Genomic DNA, 21,612 nt, shown 5'->3' on the forward strand with positions numbered 1-21,612 from the left:
TCATTTTACCTGTGCTTTATTACAAATAGCAAAGGTGAAAGCCATAGAAATCATGGTGCCACAGCTAGTCAGGAATGTTCAGCCTCCTACCACCACTAATACTAGAATCCTCATTGCTATCAGTCAGGTGAGTAACATGGCTCTAAAATTCTATCTCTATGGTCTGCTTTCTAAGAACACTCTTATTATTAATGGTCCTGCCCTCACGTCTCCAGAAAACAAAGCCTAAGGCAGAGACTTATATATTACTACCTTTTAAAATAATGAATTCCCATTCTGTTTACCCCCCCTTCCTTCTTCCCTTTCTTCTCCTACTGATCTTCCTACTTATGTTCCGTAAATGAGTAAACAGAAGGGGTAATGAACCATGATAGACTATGGACTCTGGGAAACAAACTGAGGGCTTCAGAGGGGAGGGGGGGTGGGGGATTGGGATAGGCCAGTTATGGGTATTAAGGAGGGCACGCATTGCATGGTGCACTGGGTGTTATACACAAGTAATGAATTATGGAACTTTATATCAAAAACTTGGGACGTACTGTATGGTGACTAACATAACATAATAAAAAATTATTATTAAAAAAATAATGAATTCCCAGGGTATAGGAATGAGCATATAAAGGCAGTGAAGAAAGGGGGGAAAGCCAATACACAAATAGGTTACTATGCTGGCCACTGCTTAGTATATAGTGTAGCTGCTTGTTCATCCATGTGGCACTGCCTTTCAAGAGGTGATATAAATGAGTGAATATTAAGGCCTTTTTTTTTACCCAACAAAGCTTTGGGTAGGGTAAAGGGAGGGTAAAGAGAGGGTAAAGAATGTATCCATTCTCTCTTGTCTCATATTGGCCAAAGTTATACGCCATGGAAAATTAATTCCCTTGCACATCTAACTTGCTCATGAATGAAGGGGCCAAAAAGACGCTATTGCACCTCATTCCTTAACATCAACATGAAAGCCCGGGACAAGAGACAAGAGATACGTGGCATGGACATGAGGTAAAGTATCATATATATAAAGCAAAGTATCAAAGTACCATAGGTTGCAAGAAGTTGATTAGTGTCCAGGCAAAGCAGCGGTTGCTTGGTCTGAAAAAGGTGGCCAAATGTCCAGAGATAGATGAAACTGAAAAATAAGATGTGGTACTTACATGTTTAAACATTTTTCATTTAATTTTTATTATGTTTTTGGAAGAAGCACATAATTCATATTCTTTATAATTGTTTTGGATGTACCTTTGCCTATAGATATGTAAGGGATTTATGCTTGCTGTAATAATTGAATTCACATTTATGCATCATTGATTTGTGTACTTCATGCTATCGTATTGCTGTCTTTGTGTTTAGTCATTCGTAATGTGCACTATGATCTTGTTTATTGTTTTATTCAGTAGTAAGTTTGAAAGAATGGAGTATTGATTGATTGATTGATTGGAGCATTTTAAAGCTTTACTTTGAGATTACTTTATATTCCTTTTTTCAATTTAAAACAAAATTTTAAATTTGAATTTCAGTATAGTTAACATACAGTGTTATATTATTTTAATGTGCACAATATAGTGATTCAACAATTCTATACATTACTCAGTGCTCATCACAATAAGTGTACTCTTAATCCTCTGCACCGATTTCATCCATCCACCACCTGCCTCCCACCTGCTAACCATCTATTTGTTCTCTATAGTTGAGTCTGTTTTTAGGTTTGTCTCATTTTTTCTTTCTTCATTTGTTTTGTTTCTTAAATTCCACATATGAGTGAAATCATATGCTTTTGTCTTTCTCTGACTGACTGATTTCACATAGCATTATGTACCCTAGATCCATCCATGTTATTGCAAATGGCAAGATTTCATTCCTTTTTAAAGCTGAGTAATATTCCAAAATTATATATATATATATATATTTTGTTTCCACACTTCGAGTATTTTAGATAAAGCTACAATAAATGTAGGGATGCCTTTATCTTTTCCAATTAGTGTTTTCTTTTCTTTCAGTAAATACCCGGTAGTAGAATTAATGGATCATGTGGTAATTCTATTTTTAATTTTTTGAGAAACCTCCTTAGTGTTTTCCACAGTGGCTGCACAGTTTGCATTCCCACCAACAGTGCATGAGGGTGCCTTTTTCTCCACATCCTTGCCAACGCTTATTGTTTCTAGTGTTTTTTATTTTACCCATTCACATTTAGGTGTGAAGTGATATCTTACTGTGGTTTTGATTTGTATTTCCCTTATGTGAGTGATGTCAAGCATTTTTTCATGTGTCTGTTGGTCATCTGTACATATTCTTTGGAGAAATGTCTGTTCATGTCTTCTGCCCATTTTTTAATTGCATTATTTGTGTTTTTGGTGTTGAGTTATATAAGTTCTCTATATATTTTGTATACTAACCCTTTATCAGATGTGTCATTTGCAAATATCTCCTCCCATTCAGTAGGTTGTCTTTAAGTTTTGTTGGTTGTTTCACTTGTTGTGCAGAAGTTTTTTTATTTTAAGGTAGTCCCAATAGTTTATTTTTGCTTTTGTTTCCTTCGCCTCAGGAGACATATCTAGAAAAATGTTGCTATAGATGATGTCAGAGAAATTACTGCCTGTGCTCTTTTCTTGGATTTTTATGGTTTTACGTCCCACATTTAGGTTTCACATCTATTTTTATTTTATTTTTGTGTATGGCATATGACAGTGGTCTAAGTTCATTCTTTTGCATGTACCTGTCTAGTTTTCCCATCATCATTTGTTGAAGAAACTGTCTTTTTCCCATTGCATATTCTTGCCCGCTTTGCCATAGATTAATTGACCATATAACTGTGGGTGTATTTCTGGGCTTTCCCTTGTATTCCATTGATTTAGGTATCTTTTTTTGTGCCAGTAGCATACTTTTTTGATTACTAAAGCTATATAGTATATCTTGAAATCTGGGATTGTAATACTTTCAGTTTTATTCTCCTTTTTCAAGATTGCTTTGGCTATTTGGGGTCTTTTATGGTTCCATATACATTTTACATTTGTTCGCTCTAGTTCTGTGAAAATTACTGTTGGTATTTTGATAGGGATTGTATTAGATTTGTAGGTTGCTTCGGGTAATGTGGACATTTTAACAGTATTTGTTCTCCCAATCCACGAGCATGGAATATCTTTCCCATTCATTTGTGTCATCTTCAATTTCTTTCATCGATGTTTTGTAGTTTTCAGAGTACAGGTCTTTCACCTCCTGGGTTAAGTTTATTCCTAGATATTTTATTATTTTTGGTGCAATTATTAATGGGATTATTTTCTTATATGTCTTTCTGCTACTTCATTATTAGTGTATATAAATGCAACAGATTTCTGTATATCAATTTTGTATCCTATCACCCTACTGAATTCATTTATCGATTCTAATAGTTTTTTAGTGGCATCTTTAGGATTTTCTATATATAGTATCATGTCATCTGCAAATAGTGAAAGTTTTATTTTTTTCTTACCAATTTTGATCCCTTTTATTTCTTTCTTGTCTGATTGCTGTGGCCAGGACATCTAGTACTATGTTAATAAAAGTGGTGAGAGTAAACATCTTTGTCTTGTTCCTGATCTTATGGGAAAACCTCTGGTTTTCACCAGTGAGTATAATGTTATCTGTGGGTTTTTCATATATGGTCTTTACTATGTTGAGGTTTGATCCCTCTAAACATAGTTTGCCGAGAGTTTTTTTTTTTCTCCTGAATCGATGTATACTGTTAAAAACTTATTCTGCATCTATTGAAATGACCATATGGTTTTTATTCTTTCTCTTGTTGATGCAATGTATCACATTGATTTGCAAATATTGAACCACTCTTTCATCCCAGGAATAAATTGCACCTGATTGCAGCAAATGATTTTTTAAAAATGTATTGCTGGATTTGGGTTGCTAATATTTTGTTAAGGAATTTGTATCTATATTTATCAGAGATAATGGTCTGTAGCTCTCTTTCTTTTTGTAGTGTTTTTATCTGGTTTTGATATCAGGGTAAGTCTGGCCTGAGAATGAATTTGGAAACTTTCTTCCCTCTTCTATTTTTTTGAAATAGTTTGAGAATAGGTGTTAAGTTTTCTTTTCTTTTTTTTTTTTTTAAAGATTTTATTTATTTATTTGACAGAGATAGTGACAGGCTCATAGCAGAGGAGCCTGATGTGGGGCTCGATCCCATAACGCTGGGATCACGCCCTGAGCCGAAGGCAGAAGCTTAACCGCTGTGCCACCCAGGCGCCCCAGATGTTAAGTTTTCTATAAATGTTTGGTAGAATGCTCCTTTGAAGCTGTCTGGTCCTGGACTTTTATTTTTTAGGAATTTTTAGATTACAGATTCAGTTTCATTGCTGGTAATTCATCAATTTTCTATTTTTTCTTAATTCAGTTTGGGGATGTTATATGTTTCTAGGAATTTATCCATTTATTATTTGTTGATCTTTTCCAAGAACCAGCTCCTGGTTTTATTGATCTTTCTATTTTTCTTTCTTTCTTTCTTTCTTTCTTTCTTTCTTTCTTTCTTTCTTTCTTTCTTTCTTTCTTCCTCCCTTCCTTCCTTCCTTCCTTCCTTCCTTCCTTCCTTCCTTCCTTCTTTCTTTCTTTCTTTCTTTCTTTCTTTCTTTCTTTCTTTCTTTCTTTCTTTCTTTCTTTCTTTCTTTCTTTCTTTCTTTCCTCTTTTAAAGATTTTATTTATTTATTTGACAGAGATAGACAGCCAGAGAGAGAGGGAACACAAGCAGGGGGAGTGGGAGAGGAAGAAGCAGGCTCATAGCGGAGGAGCCTGATGTGGGGCTTGATCCCATAACGCCAGGATCACGCCCTGAGCTGAAGGCAGATGCTCAAGGACTGCGCCACCCAGGCGCCCCATCTTTTTTTTTTTTTAGTATTTATTTGGTTTATTTCTTCTCTAATCTTTATTATTCCTCTCTTCTACTGGTTTTGGGTTTTGTTTTTTCTTCTTTTTTTAGCTCCTTTAGATCTAAGGTTAGGTAGTTTGAGATTTTTCTTGCTTCTTGAGGTAGGCCTGTATTGCTATAAACTTCCCTCTTAGAACAGCTTTTGCCACATCCCAAGGATTTTGGACTATTGTGTTTTCATTTTCATTTTTTTCTATGTATATGCTGCTTTTCTCCTGGATTTCTTGGTTAACCCATTCATTGGTTAGTAGTATGTTATTTAACCTCCATGTATTTCTGCTTTTTCCAGATTTTTTTTCTTGTGGTTGGTTTCTAGTTTCATACTATTGTGGTTGGAAAAGATGCATGATGTGACTTCAATCTTTTTACATGTGTTGGGGCTTGTTTTGTGGCCTGATATGTGATCTATTCTGGAGAATATTCCACGTGCATTTGAAAAGAATGTGTATTCTATTGTTTTAGGATGGAATGTTCTGAATATCCATGTGGTCCAGTGTGTCATTCAAAGCCACTGTTTTCTTGTTGATTTTCTTTTTGGATGATCTATCTATTAATGCGGTAGCGTGTTAAAGTCCCCTACTATTATAGTATTACTGTTGATTATTTCCTTTATGTTTGGTATTAGCTGCCATATGTATTTGTTTGCTCCCATGTTGGGTGCATAAATATTTACAATTGTTATATCTTCTTGTTGGATTGTTCTCTTTATGGTTATATAGTGTATTTCTTTGTCTCTTGTTACAGTCTTTGTTTTAAAGTCTATTTTGTCTGATATAATTACTGCTATTCCAGCTTTCTTTTCATTTTTTTTTTTTAAAGATTTTATTTATTTATGTGACAGACAGCCAGCGAGAGAGAGAACACAGCAGGGGAGTGGGAGGGAAAGAAGCAGGCTCCCAGCGGAGGAGCCCGATGTGGGACTCGATCCCGGAACGCCGGGATCACGCCCTGAACCGCAGGCAGACGCTTAACGACTGTGCTACCCAGGCGCCCCCCAGCTTTCTTTTCACTTCTGTTTGCATGATTAATGCTTTTCCATCCCTTCACTTTCAATCTCCTTGTGTCTTTAGGTTTGAAATCAGTCTCTTGCAGGGAGCATTCACATAGGTCTTGCTTTTTCTCCATTCTATCACCCTATGTCTTTTGATTAAGCATTTAGTCCATTTACATTCAAAGTAATTACTGATAGGTGTGTATTTATTGCTATTTTGTTTTTTGGGTTTTATTTGTTTATTTATTTATTTGAGAGAGAGAGGGAGAGAGCACGGGCAAGCATGAGCAGTGGGGAAGGGCAGAGGGAGAAGCAGACTACCCGCTGAGCAGAGAGCCCAATGAGGGGCTTGATCCCAGGACCCTGAGACCATGACATGAGCCAAAGGAAGCCACTTAATTGACTGAACCACCCAGGTGCCCCATTATCGCTATGTTGTTACTTGTCTTATGGTTATTTTTATAGTTCTGTTTCTCCTCTTGCTCTCTTCTCTCAGTTTGATGGCTTTCTTTAGTGATATAATTAGATTCATTTCTTTTTACTTTTTACATATCTAATAGCAGTTTTTGATTTGTGGTTACTATTAGGTTTATATGTAATATCATATGCATATAGCAGTCTATATTAAGTTGATGGTTGCTTAAGTTTGAACCCATTCTTTACTCCTTTTCCTCCATGTTTTAGGTATATAGTTTCATACTTTACATACTTTTATTTTATGAATCCACTGACTGATTTTTATAGATATACTTAATTATACTGCTTTATTTTTCCCACTTTTTTTTTTCTTACTTACAGTCTTTCCTTTCTGCTTATGAGTCCCTTTTATCATTTCTTGTATGGCTGGTTTTGAGATCATGAATTCCTTTAACTTTTGTTTGTGGAATCTCTTTATCCTTCTTTCTATTGTGAACAATAGCCTTGCTGGATAGAGTATTCTTGGCTGCAGGTTTTTTCCTTTTAGCACTTTGAGTATATGAAGCCTATTCCTTCTGGCCTGCAAAGTTTCTGATGAAAAATCAGCTGATAGCCTTATCAGGTTTCCCTTGTATATAACTGTTTTGTTTTCTCTTACTGCTTTTAAAATTCTCTTCTTATCACTACTTCTTGCCATTTTAATTACTGTGTATGTTGTGCATCTCCTTGGGTTGATTTTGTTGGGGGCTCTCTTTGCCTTCTGGATTTAGATTTCTGTTTTCTTCCCCAGATTTTGGAAGTTTTCAGCTATTATTTCTTCAAAAATATTTCCTGCCCCTTTTATGCCTCTCTTTTCCTTCTGGGATCCCTATAATGTGAATGTTATTATGCTTGATGGTGTTGCTGAGTTCCCTAAGTCTATTTTCATTTTTTATTATTATCTTTTTCCTGTTCAGCTTGATTGCTTTCCATTACTCTGTTTCCAGGTAGCTGATCCATTTTTCTGCTTCTTCTAGTCTACTATTAATTCCATCTAGTGTATTTTTAATTTCAGTTTATAGAGGTTTTTTTTTTTTAATTTCTGATTGGTTCTCTTTTGTTTTCTTTCTCTTTGTCGAGGGTCTCACTGAGGACTTCCACTCTTTTCTCAAGTTCAGTGAGTATCCTTATGACCATTACTTTACATTCTTGATCAGCCATATTACTTATCTCTCTTTTGTTTAGCTCTTGTGCTTTGTTTTTGTCCTCTTCTTTCATTTGGGACATATTCCTTTGTCTCATCATTTTGTCTAACTCTTTGTGTCTGTATCTATGTGTTAAGAAAGTCAGCTATATCTCCTGCTCTTTAAAGTGTAGCCTTATGAAGAAGAGTGTCTTGTAGTGCCCTGCAGTGCAATGTCCCCTGTTCATCAGAACCTTGTATTTCAGGGATGTCTCCTATGTATGTTACATACCTCCTACTATTGCTGAGTTGCTTTTGCCTTCAGTTCAGTCATCTGCAATGGCTCTCCTTGCCTGTTGTGGATAGGGTTTGGTCTCTGTGTTATTAGTGGGCCAGTTGGGAGTCACCTTGGGCTTGAATTGAGTCAGATGAGGCACTGGCCAGAGAGACGGTAGCACTGAACTACAGGGTGTTCTCACTGTATTGTCCCCTAAGAAGCTTTTATTGGTGGGTGGGGCCTGTAGTCAGACCAGATTTCTGCCCCCAGCCCATTGCTGGACCTGCAGTTGGATTGGTATGTGTGGTTATCTTCCAGCCTCTCCAGGGCAGGATTCACTTTGGAGTGGTGCTGGCTCCTGTCAGAGCTGCTTGCACATTGACAGACTTGTGGCATCACTTTGGATAAACTCCTGCCAAAGGCATATTGGAAGTGGCTGGTCTGCAGGGGAACAGGGAGTGGGACACGTGATGCAGCAGGTCCATGCTGGTCCACTGTGGGAGTTGACCTACAGCCACTTGAGAAAACTCCTGCTGAAACCTGTTTGGTTGGAGGGGTAGGTCCACAGAAGAATGCAGGGATGTGGTATACTGTTTGCAAGCTAAGTGGAGAGTTGGTGCTGTGCTGGTTCTCACAGGTGTCCACATATCTAGGGTGGGGGGTGGAGGTGAGAAATGGTGCTCCCAGCTCTTTTGTTCTTGGAGAAGTCTCCAAAGAATTCTGCCTCTCCAGCACATGCACTGAGACTAGTAAATAAATCTCCTTTCCATATACCCCAGGCATTTTTCACACTGTTGTGTCTATGCTGTATATCAGTGGGACTGTTTTTTGTGCTATCTCTTTAAGAGAAGGACTCCACCCTCCTGGCTCTCCCAGAGCTGAGCCCACTGATTTTTTAAAGTTTCAGGAGTTAATCCCCACTAAAGCTGCTCTGGTTTTCAAAGCTGAGTGTTATGGGGATTCATCTTCCCAGGGTGGGGCCCCCATGCTTGGGGTGTCTATTGTGGGGATCTGGTCCATCTGTGCCCACCACATCCCTCCCTCCTATGGACAGTTCTGCAGGTCTATTTGGCTCCCAACTGCTTTTCTGCCCTTCCTAACCTCTTTGATGAGGCCTCTTCATTACATTTAGCTGTGGAGAGTCTGTTCTGCCATTCTTTGGATATTTTCTGGTTTATTTACACTGATATGGGTGTTATCTAGCTCTATCCATGGGACAAGGTGAACTTAGGATTCTCTTACTCTTTCATCTTTCCAAGAAGTCACTTTATATTCTTTGAGAAAGGTCTTGGTTATATAATTTTTTTAAGCTTTAAATTTAACAATTTTTTTTAAAGATTTTATTTATTTATTCGACAGAGATAGAGACAGCCAGCAAGAGAGGGAACACAAGCAGGGGGAGTGGGAGAGGAAGAAGCAGGCTCATAGCGGAAGAGCCTGATGTGGGGCTCGATCCCAGAACGCCAGGATCACGCCCTGAGCCGAAGGCAGACGCTTAACCGCTGTGCCACCCAGGCCCCCTAAATTTAACAAATTTAACCTTCCTCCTATGTAAAACAAGAACTTTACTGTGCTTTTTCTAATGCATGCCTATACTTACAGATCTTTGTTAATTTAATATGGGTGTAGAATATAGATAAGAGGTACAGATTGTTTTTTATTTTTATTTTTTAGAATTACATATCTTCTTTTTCAAGTGACATTTATTACACTTGTGTCAAATGTTAACACATGACATGACTTTCTTGGATTCATTTGTATCAAGGCTCACTATAAAAACATTTATTCAAAATATTCAATTTTTTACTTCTCATTTTTAATTTTAATTCTTGACCCCCTGAATTATGTGTTAAACTTTTCAATTTCTCATCAGTGCTGTAATTTATAAACACTTGCATATGAGAAAATGAAGATTTCATTTGTCATTTGCTCCCAAGCCTAGTCACTTTGCAGAAAAGGAAAAAAAAAAAAAAAAGAAAGAAAACAAAAATCCATTATTTCTTAGTGCTTGATATTGCACAGGTTTAATTTTAAAGCCAGCCTGGAATTTTCTTTAGGTTTCTTGTATTTTTTCTGGTCCCTAAGTAGCTTACATATCTTTGGGCCTGGATTTAAATAATTGTTTATCCTTAGTATTTCACCAAGTTTATCAGGATATCTGAGATACTAAGTATTTCGAACTAGATTGTTTCATTTCTAGGTATTTTAAAATTACTTAATTTGGCTTCTTATAAGTAAAATCATTTTAAAAAGTATTTTAGAGTAATTCCTTCTTTTGCTTGTGCAGAAGAATTTCTTTCATAAGTCAATTTGTTTGCATCTGGCATTATTATTATTATTACTATTATTATTATTATTCTGGGGTTTACTTGCTTATATATTGTCCTATGTGCTTATCCTTGAAAAAAGAATGCTCAATCCTTTTCATAGGTCTGGTTTTGTCTATTAAAGGTGGAATGGATTCCTGTAGATGTCTCTCACTACCCACTTGAATGCTAATAGAAGTTTCCTTTTATTCTTGAAGTGGAAGGCAAATTAATATACATAACTTCTAGAACAACTTCTAGCTTTTTGCAGCCCTGACTGTAGTAACTTGGGATCTCACTCTATTGCCTGGTTCACTGTTTTCTAGGATGTTAATTTATTTTGAATTATTCTAATTTTTTTTTCTCCTGAAGTAACATACAAAAATTCTTTACTTTCCAAGAATTGCTCAGGAGCACTGCCCTTGGCTACGGTAGTTTCCACGAACCACTTTTCCCCCAACCTCTCTTTTATCCCCCTCAGCTTTATTGAGGTACAAAAATTATTAAGGACAAAAGCTGTATATGTTTAGGATGTACAATTTGATGTTTTGATATACATATATATTGTAAAATAATCACCACAATCAAGCTGATTAACATTTATCACCTCAGTTACCATTTCAAAAATTTTTCTGTGTGTGTGTGTGGTGAGACACTTATTTACCCTCTTAGTAAATTTCACCCAGGTTCAATTCCAGCTAGGGAAGTCTTTTTTATTCTTCTCTGCTTACCAGCATCCCCAGACATCCCCATCCCCAGTCCCTCTTTATTCAAATTGCTTTACTGGGAACTGAATATTTTGAGAGTTTGAGGGCTATAGGTACTTAGAGGGTAATAAAGTCTGATGATCCAAGGTATCACTGAAAGTAAAGTAGATTTTAGTAAACGGACAGTTCAAATTTGTGGTTGGCAAAATCCCTGCATCTTTGTACTAGTGTATGTGAATTGCAACCTTGCTCAGCCTTCTTCTTCTTAGGTAATGCTCACACTTGAGGGAGAAAGGGTATATCCTCCAGTGGTTTCTAGTCTAGCCGGTGTCCAGACCCCGAGAAACAGTTGTTTTCATCTTTTTCAAGATGTTTTGGCTTAGTAACTTTTAATCTTCTGCCACGTTAATGGAAAGTTGAGAAACGTTAATTCCAGGATAGTTTAAGTGGTAAAGTTTACGCCATTTTTATTCTTAGCACAAATAGCATCTATATCAGTAATGATTTTTGACCAAGGAAATGTAATCTTAAGGCTTAATTTACTAATCAGTGAAATCGTTATATTACTTCCCCCCAACTTAAAGATTTCTGAATATTAGTATTTGATATCATGAGTTTTAAGAAATACATGTATTTGGTCTTCATCCATGTTTCCTGGCTCACAGCTCCCAACACCCATGAAACTTCCTGAGCAATAACAGCAATAGGAACATCTTTTCTTATAATATTTGGTCTCTTATCCTTAGCTCTTGAAATGGATTCAGAGCCATAAAAATGAAATGGGTGTACTCTTATTCATAACAGGCTCCTTTCCACAACTGGGTTTATGAGGTAACTTTTGGAAAGCAGCTGAGGATGGGGGCTTATTGTCAGGGGAACCAAGATGAATACAGGGCTGAAACTTTTAGTCCTACCCCTGATCCCCACCCTGACTTCTGGGGAGGGGTGGGAGAGAGCTGGAGGTTGAAAAAATTGTCTATGGCTAATGATTTAATCAGTAATGCCTATGTAATGAAGCCTCCATAAAATCCCAAAAGGACAGCGTTCAGAGAGCTTCTGGGTAGGTGAATTTGTAGAGATGCAGACAGAGTGGTGCATCACAGAGAGCACGGAAACTTTAAGTCCTTTCCCCATACCTTGCCCTATACATCTTTTTCATCTTGCTGTTCCAGAGTTACATACTTTCATAATAAATGGTAATCTAGTAAGTAAACTATTTGCCTGAGTTCTGTGAGCTTCCCTAGCAAATCATTTGAATCTTGGGGGGGGGGAGGGTGTCACTGGAACTGAAGGAGGGCTGGTGGCATTCTTATGAAACTAAATTTTTAAACTATGGAATCTGATGCTGTCTCTGGGTAAATAGTGTCAGAATTGAGTTGTAGTTAGGTATCTGTGAGTTAGCTGTAGAATACCTAGTGGGTATCCAATAATTGCTTGTTGATGTGGACAACGCCTCCTTCCCGACCCCATAGGAATTGGATGCAGAATCCTTTATAATTGTTCTCAATACTCAGTGTGGTTAAGTGACAGTCAGAGAAGTCTGAGTCAGATAAAAAGACATGGCTTGGCTCTATAAAGAAATGTCTCTTTCATACGATATCTCACCATTAGTCAAAGTAAATGAGAGTAAGTTTACAGCAATAAACACCTACATTAAAAGGAAAAATCTCAAACAACCTAAGTTTACACCTCAAGAAACTAGAAAAAAGAAGAACAAACTAAGGCCAAAGTTAGTAAAAGGAAGGAAATAAAGTCAGAGCAGAAATAAATGAAATAGAGACTAAACAGACAATAGAAAAGATCAATGAAACTAAAAGGTGTTTCTTTAAAAAAAAAAATAGACAAAACTTTAGCTAGATTCACCAAGAAATGAAAGGCCTCAAATTAACTAAAATCAGAAATGAAAGAGGAGATATTAAAAGAGATACCGCCAAAATACAAACGATCAAAGAGAGTGGTATGAACAGTTATAAGCCAACAAATTGAACAACATATAAGATATGGATAAATTCCTAGAAATATACAGCCTACCTGACTGAATAGTGAAGAATTAAACATCTGAACATCAGAATAATTTTTATGGAGGTTGACTAAATCAGTCGTCAAAAACCTCCCAACAAATGAAAGTCCATACCAGATGGCTTCACTGGTGAATTCTATGGAAGACTTTTTGTTTTTGTTTTTTCCTACTGAAAGTTTAAAGAAGAATTAATACCAATCTTTAACTCTTACAAAAAAAAAAAAAATCAATGAGGAGGAAACATTTCCAAACTCATTTCACAAAGCCAGCATTACCTTGAGACCAAAACCAGACAAGAACACCACACAAAAAAAATTACAGGCCATTATCACTGGTAAGTATAGATACAAAAATCCTCAATGAAATATAAGCAAACTGAATCCAACAATACATTAAAAGGATCATATGCCATATCCAGTGTGATTTATTCCAGGGATGTAAAAACGGTTCAACATCCACAAATCAATCAGTGTGATATACCACATCAATGAAATAATTAAAATCACATGGTTTTCTCAATATAGAAAAAGCATTTGACAAAATTCAGCATCCATTTATGATAAAGACCCTCAAGTAGGTATACAGATAAAATGGGTCAACACACACACACACACACACACACACACACACACACACAGACACTAGAAGCCTCCAATGGTAAGTTGACGATAGATAAATCATTAAATAATTTTTAATGGGTTACATTAGGATTTATTCCCTAAGGAAGTGGATATTGAATGGAGAGGTTTAAAGAATGAGTTAGAGAGGGGCATCTGGGTGGCTCAGTCAGTTAAATGTCTGACTCTTGTTTTTGGTTCAGGTCATGTTCTCAGGGACATGAGATTGAGCCCCAAATCAGGCTCAGTGCTCAGTGTGGAGTCTGTTTGAGATTCTCTCTCCTCTGCGTCTGTCCCTTACCCCACTCAAAAAATAAGTAAAATCTTTAAAAAAAAAAGAGTTAGAGATAAGAGTTAGGGCACTGAGTGCCCCATAAAATCATGGATCCTTCAGGCTCCTTGAGTGTATGTACACACACACACACACACACACACACGCACAGAATAACACACATAGAAAGTAATAGGATTCACTATAACAATGAATAACAATGTTCAAATGTATTTAATAGTTTGATAACTGACTGTGAGAGATCAATTTCAAAAACACGATGGATTAAAAACTGTAATTTTTCTGAGATTTAATTGTAGTTAGGTATCTGTTAGTCCCTCGGATTAATCCTTTAAAGTGGATACTTTTGCCAATTAATGGACATTGTATGAATTGTGATGTATTGATATGAACAAAATAGAAGCCCATCTCTACAGCTTAAACTTGTAATAGTATTTTATTTTCCTCACATAACAAGAAGTCTAAAGGAAGGGAGTCTAGGCCCCTTCTATCACTTTGTTCCATTATCCTCACAGGGAAGCTTTTATCTTCATGCTTGTCTAATCACAGAGGCAAGATGGCTTCTGCCTCTTCAGTTGTGCTGTAGGCTGGAGAAAGAGAACGGGACAAAAAGAGTATTTGTATTAGAAAAACAAAAATAATGCCAGAAGTCTCTTAGCAGAAATATACTTGTATGTCATTGCCTACACTTTTATTACACTGCTACCCTTGGCTGCAATAGAGTCTGAGAAGGTGAGTATTTTATCTGGGAACACTGCCAACCTGAACAAAAAGGGGTCCTGTCAGTACGGGAGAAGTAGAGAATAGCTCTTAGGTAGGAAATTAGGACTGTCAAAGGATTCACTGAATTCAGAATGCTATATAATCACAACCAGTATTGTTAAGCAGTCTCAATTTTCAGAGTAATACTAAATATTAATAACTATTCATTTTTGCTATATTTTGGGGTTTTATTTTTTATGAATGCCATGGTCGATAATGAAATACTATAAATATGTTTTATAAACTTTATTAACCAAATCACAGTAGTAAGAATGAAGTCATATAGGACATTAATAGCTTTTTATACTAGAATTTTCTTTTTTTTTTAATACACATCATTTAATGGCGGTTTTAGGGTCCAATATGAATCTCCTTTGGACAATATCTAAATTCTGAATCATAGGACCTAAATCCAAATTCTAAAGATTTTCTAAGTTAATTACTAATATCAGTTTCAAATAACATTTCTTTAATGCCCACATACTGACAGCGGAGCATGAAGTCCTAAATGAATTCTTTAAGCTAAATGTGGAACATTAATTCAAGAAATTCTTGTGTTTTGTGTATTTTTTTCCAGCCTTAATACCTAAAATTTAGTATTTGTTAGATTAGTTTTTAAGGTATTAAAATTGTTACCTCTTAAGAAGTATTTTTTGACACTTATAAAAATACTTCTTACTATATTCTATCTCTGACTGAAATGTGAATCTTAGTTTCTCTGGATTTCTCAAAACCATTCTTTAATATTGGTAATCAGGTTGGACAGATTTTTCAATAACATTTAAGTGGCAAGGGGAGAAGAGGAAATAAAGATAGAATATCTGTTCTAATGTTCTGTCTAAATGGTTCTCAGAAGTGAACATAGTACAATTTTCTGAATGCAAATCAAATACTAATTTATATTTAATGTAATACGATATTACAGATTTACATCTAATTTCAAATCCTCTGTGAATTCAATTAGAATTAATTCTATCTCATCTTACACATCTTATTGAATATATTTTTTTCAAATCTAATTCTGATCCTGTGATTTGAGATGATTTGTACTTTATAAACATTCACATGCAAATATGATGGGGTGTCACATATCATGTGTACATGGTGGTTAGATATAATATGATTTTCTCCAATTATAAAGAAAAACATAGAATCTTGCATATAAAAACTTGATCCTTCTTTGGTTATAGCTAAAAAATTTAGATAGAAAGAATATACAGAAATGCAATTAAGAGAATAATCAAGTAAGAATTTTCAAAAAAACAAGAAAATCTGCAAAAGGCAATGTGCTCCATCTGATACATGCACATATAAAGATAAATGTGTATTCTTTGATATATGATACATGGATATATAAATCTATGATGATATCCTGAAGGAACAGAATAGCCAAATGAAATCATTAAGTAACTTTTTCTCTCATAATGTCCATTAAAGTATGCTCCCTAGGGTAATTCTTCTTCCCCAGGATAAAGTCTTGGTTGGTGTCCCATAGGTATCTTAAATAATAAAAATCCCCCTGGTACTTTAGTTACTTAAACTATTTCAATTCTGAAAGTGATAGGTACAGCCAGAGTATAATAAAAACTACAAGCTTCATTTAAAATTAAAGCTTTGCACTCACCTAATCAGCCATGCAACAGAAGGCAGGCCTGCAGTATACAGTACGTCTTGGATAGATATTCCTCTATTTTTCCAACTTGTCTTTCTTTCTCTCCTCAGTTGCTAACTTGCACTGTTTCTGGTCACACCAGGGTTCAAGATGGTAGACAGAGAGATGAGGGCACAGGAAAGCTCCTGTCTGCTGGTACTTTTGTTAGCTGCCATCATTGCTGTCTGGTTTGACAGGTGTCAAAGCTAACTCTTGGTTTTTTCCCTTGCAGGGTGTTTCAGTTCCTTGCAGGATTCCTCAGACCACTTACTTCTCTCTCCATTCATTGGTAGGCATGTCTCACCTACAATTCACTGTGATTTGGTTCTCAGCAAATCCATCTCTTCATAGACTCTCTTTTGCTTATTAGGCAGTCCTTTTGGATAAAGCTCATTTAAGATGACTCCAGGTACCTGACTCATTTAAGATGACTCATTTAAGATGACTCCAGGTACCTACAGCATTATTTACAATAGCCAAGATATGGAAGCAACCCAACTGTCCATTCATACATGAATGGTTAAAGAAGATGTGGTAAATATACAATGAAATATCACTCAGCTATACAAATAAGTGAGATCTTGCCATGTGCAACAATGTGGATGGACCTAGAGGATATAACGCTAAGTGAAATATATTGGAGAGAGGAAGAAAAATACCATATGATTTCACTTATATGGGGAATTTAAGAAACAAAACAAATGAACAAGGAAAAAAAGGATACCCCCCTCCCCCACAAAATAAGCCAGACTCTTAAATACAGGGAAAAAGTGGTGGTTACCAGAGGTGGGTTGGGGAATGGGTGAAATAGATAAAGGGGACTGAGTACATTTACTGTGATGAGCACTAAGTAATGTATAGAATTGTTGAATCACAAACAAAAAGAGACAAACAAAAAAACCAAACTCTTAAATACAAGAACAAACTGGTGGTTGCTAGAGGCGAAGTGGATGGGGGGATGGGTGAAATAGATAAGGAGGCTTAAGAGTACACTTATTATTAAAGCACTGAGTAATGTACAGAATTGCTGAGTCATTATATAGTACACCTGAAACAAATATAACACTATATGTTAATTATACTTCAACAAAAAAGTTTAATGGCTACAACTGTTTTAAAAAAGAAAGAAAAAGAAATGACTCCAGGCCAATTTTTACTCCCATATGTGTGCCCCCCCCCCCACAATATATCCATGGTCAATTTTCGGTTACAAATTACTTTTCAAAACAAAGCTCTCTATTCTGTTGTCACAGCTGATACTTTTTATGTGTATACAGATGTGTTTTAATTAATAAAATTGAAATTAAGTTCAAAGCATCACTGAGTCATGGTTGGTTTGCAATGATGAATATAGACCAGAAAAAAAAAAAAACTATTATGTGTAGTGAACATTATTTATTGCTTATTAAAAACATGGAGATCACTAGATAGGCCAACATACTTCCTTTACAGATCAAGAAGTAAAGAATCAATTTAACAAAGTTGTTTTTGGCCAGGGACAGTGCAAAGCTTTATATGATGCACTCAAGAGAGTATGGGGTGCGCGTGTGCTCTCTCTCTCTCTCTTTTTTTTTTAGTACAGGGCTCTTTTGAGTGGCTTTAAGTACTAGATCCATAATGTATTAGTTATAAGAAATTGACCAAGTTCAATAAAGTATGTAATCTGTTTCTTCTTCCATAAAATGGGGATAGCAGTCTAGCCAATATATTGTTTTGATAAGTAAATAAAATGCAAAACATATGATACATATCACATAATAACTCCTTATTCATTGTTAATTAATTTTGCCTTCTAACACTGGTCAAAAAAATTTTTTTTTAAATTACAGTGGTGGCTTCTTTAGGTCTTCACTTTTTTTTTAAGTAGGCTCCCTGCTGCATGTGGAGCCCAATGTGGGGCTTGAACGCAATGACCCTGAGATCAAGACCTGAGCTGAGATTAAGAGTCAGACACTTAACCAACTGAGCCACCTAGGTGCCCCTCAGGTATATTCCCTTTTAAAAAATTATTTCTGAAGTTAAAAAGAGCACATATTACATGAATATATACATATATATTTATATTATTTTCAGGTCATTAAATTATTACAATGCAATATTTAGCAAGTGCTTATATGATGCGGTATTAAAATGTAAATATTTGTTTTACTATACTACATAAAACAAATTTTAACCTGTCAACTATTTTTTATACTTTATTTTTCTAGATAAAGCAAAGGAACCAGCAAAAATAAGCATGGACTTCTACTGAATTAATCTTTGGGATTAGTAAAACAAGTAGAGAAGCTCTGGTTTTCAACATAGTAGGGGAGACAGAGACCACTGGATAAAAGTTCTCCAAGACATGTTGGGAAGAGAACTCTCTTAGAACTAGAGTACTAGTCCTAGGGCTTTTAGGAGGTGAATCCTCACTGTTTAGATGTTCACAACTCCTGCTTTTCACCTCTGAATAAGTTATTCATGTTGGTAGTCAAATAATAGTCAAGCTACTGCTAAGTGGAATGGCTCGTATCTGTAGCCACCATATTTATCCAAAGAGAAAACACTAGTATTTTCCCCATGTAGGTAGTGTCACTGTGCCAGTGTGTCACTGTAATACTTCCTTGTTTGTTTATACTCCTCTCATAAATATGCATTCATTTCAAGATTCTGGGTGTAATGTATGCTTAATATGATTTCTCCATGTGGTTAACAATGTTGTGAAGGATTAGCATACGCTTTTGACCCCTGATCTTATTTTTCTATTCCAACACAGATCCAGAACAACACTGCAAGAGTCGACTGTATAACACATAGATCACAATTTTAGATAATGTCTCCCTGCGGTATCTAAGATTCTAATATACATTATGTTTAAATATTAACGAAACCTACTTCAGTGGGCTTTGTAGGAGATCAATATTATTACTTTCCAGGCCCACTTTATATAGGTAACAAATACTGTTCCTTCAAAAACTACTAGTGTTTTGGGCACCTGGGTGGCTCAGTGGGTTGAGCGACTGCCTTCAGCTCAGGTCATGATCCCAGGGTCCTCACATAGGGCTCCTTGCTCAGCAGGGAGCCTGCTTCTCCCTCTCCCTCTGCTCTTCCCCTCATTCATGATTTCTCACTCTGAAATAAAATCTTAAAAAAAAAAAACCCAAAAAACGAAAACCCAAAATGCTAGTGCTTTGTTCATAATAAGCCAGTGATCTGAGTTGTCTCTTCTTATGAAGAGTAAAGGGACTTGTGATGTTAACTGGAAGTATCAGTATGGAATCATTTTTAATATACATAAGTGTAGTTAATAATATATTACATATAAATACACTTGAAATATCTATATATATATTTCCTAGCTCTGTCCACTGAAAGGGCTTAGAAATAATGGCCCACCAATAGCAATAAATAAGTCAAAATATCATATCTTGGTTTCTAAATATGATTCTCCACTAAAAGGAACAGGGTTCCTTGGGGGAGGAAGGCAAATTCCAGAGCTGAGGAAGAGAAAGAACAAGATGAAATTGGAATATTTTGCTATATAAAGAAGCAAAAAAAAAATATTCAAATAATCAAAAGCACATGTCAAAAGGATAAGCAAACCATCTTGAAGGAGCTCCTACAGGGCAAAGCAAATAATTTGAGCATCAAAACAAAGAATATTAGTAGATTCTATCCCATTAGATGAAATAAGAACCTAGGAGTACATATTGATATAAACTTTAAAGACAAATAAATAAAGGGACTGACATTAAAGGCTTATACATTTATTCATTAGCTTAGTTTATTCAGTAAATTTGTATCATACATTTGTACCCCCAATGATTTCAAGGAGAACCTACAGGGTGGAAGCCTCTTCCTGACTAGGATAAAGCCTAGAATATATGCCAATCACTCAGACACCTCTTTAGACACTGAGCAAGTGTTAGTATACTGGAAACTTCCTGGGGCAGGGGAAGCTCCAAATATGTATTTCCAATTCTGCATGGTTATTTTAAAGCCATATCTCTGTCATCTCCTAAAGTTTGGTACTGCCAAAATGTCCATATCCTCCTCCCACCTCTCTTGCCACATCTCCCATAATTTCTCTTCCCAGGTTCTCATCCAGCTATTCTACTTCTGCCAGGCACTTAGGAATTGGAAAAGCCCTTAGGTTCCAAGTTAAGGAAGAACATTGAGTTCTGGTGAATAAAATGTAATGAAGATCTCCAATATAACTCTACTACTCTAAATTAAAAAGAAACAAACAAGCTACATAAAACATGCTATTAAATCATGATTTTCATTAAATATTACCTAGTTCTCAATGCCAACATATTTAAAAGTAGGCTGAAAATCTATTATAAATATGCTAAACAAAAAATTGAATTGAAAACTGTGTGTCAGAAATTAATCTTTTCAGACTATTTCCATGAGTGCAGTTGCATTAAATATAAATGATTATATTTAACATTTTTTGTTTTGAAATGAAATAATGATAAACATCTTAGTGGCTACAGAATATAGCTACAGTGAAGAGTTAGCTTATGGCTGTTAACTAGAATAAATATGTCATGGAAACTGTTCTGAATACAAATGTCACATTAGTTTAGCTGTAACAACAAAAAGATATCCCATTGATTTATTTAACAATGATTTATTGAGCATCTACTATATACTACTAGGATTATGTACTATATAGCAGCACTACTATGGTGGACCATACGTACTAGGCAATGAATTATAACAATGTCTCTGTCTTAAAGAAACTCACTAATGGGGTGCCTGGGTGGCACAACGGTTAAGCGTCTGCCTTCGGCTTAGGGCGTGATCCCGGCGTTACGGGATCGAGCCCCACATCAGGCTCCTCCACTATGAGCCTGCTTCTTCCTCTCACACTCCCCCTGCTTGTGTTCCCTCTCTCGCTGGCTGTCTCTATCTCTGTCGAATAAATAAATAAAATCTTTTAAAAAAAAAAAAACTCACTAGTGATAAAAGCAGACTTGTAAATCAATAAACGCAAAGCCATGTCTCAAGTGCACAAGTCAAGTTACTTGATTAACTCTATGAACGGTGGGCAGGAGAGAATGAGAGAAAGCTTCCTAAAAGAGGGAATGCTTGAGGGGCAGTTTAGGAGATGAGTCAGTTTATCAGCCAAGAACAAATGAATGAGAGACTATTAAACAGAAGAAACAGCTTTTATAAGGTCACAGAGGCACTGACTAGCATGGAGCATGGTGAGAAAGGATCAGGGGAGAATTAAATTTCAAGCAGGTCCAATTTGTGGAAGGCCTTACACAGACTAATTGAAGGAGTAGTAAAATCAAATGCATAAAATAATATAAATGAAAATTACCTAGTCTCTGACATGTCATGTTCCTTACTACTTCAGGTCCTAGATACTTCTTTTTTCTCTGTCTGAAAATTCCTTCCTACAGATTTTTTTCACAACTGGATGTTCAACTTCATTCAAGTGCTGGCCTAAAAGTACCTCCTAGGAGGGGCGCCTGTGTGGCTCAGTCGGTTAAGTGGTTAAGTGTCTGATTGT

The sequence above is a fragment of the Ursus maritimus genome, unplaced genomic scaffold (assembly GCF_017311325.1).
Source record: "Ursus maritimus isolate PB19 unplaced genomic scaffold, ASM1731132v1 scaffold_3, whole genome shotgun sequence".
In the NCBI taxonomy this organism is placed as follows: domain Eukaryota; kingdom Metazoa; phylum Chordata; class Mammalia; order Carnivora; family Ursidae; genus Ursus; species Ursus maritimus.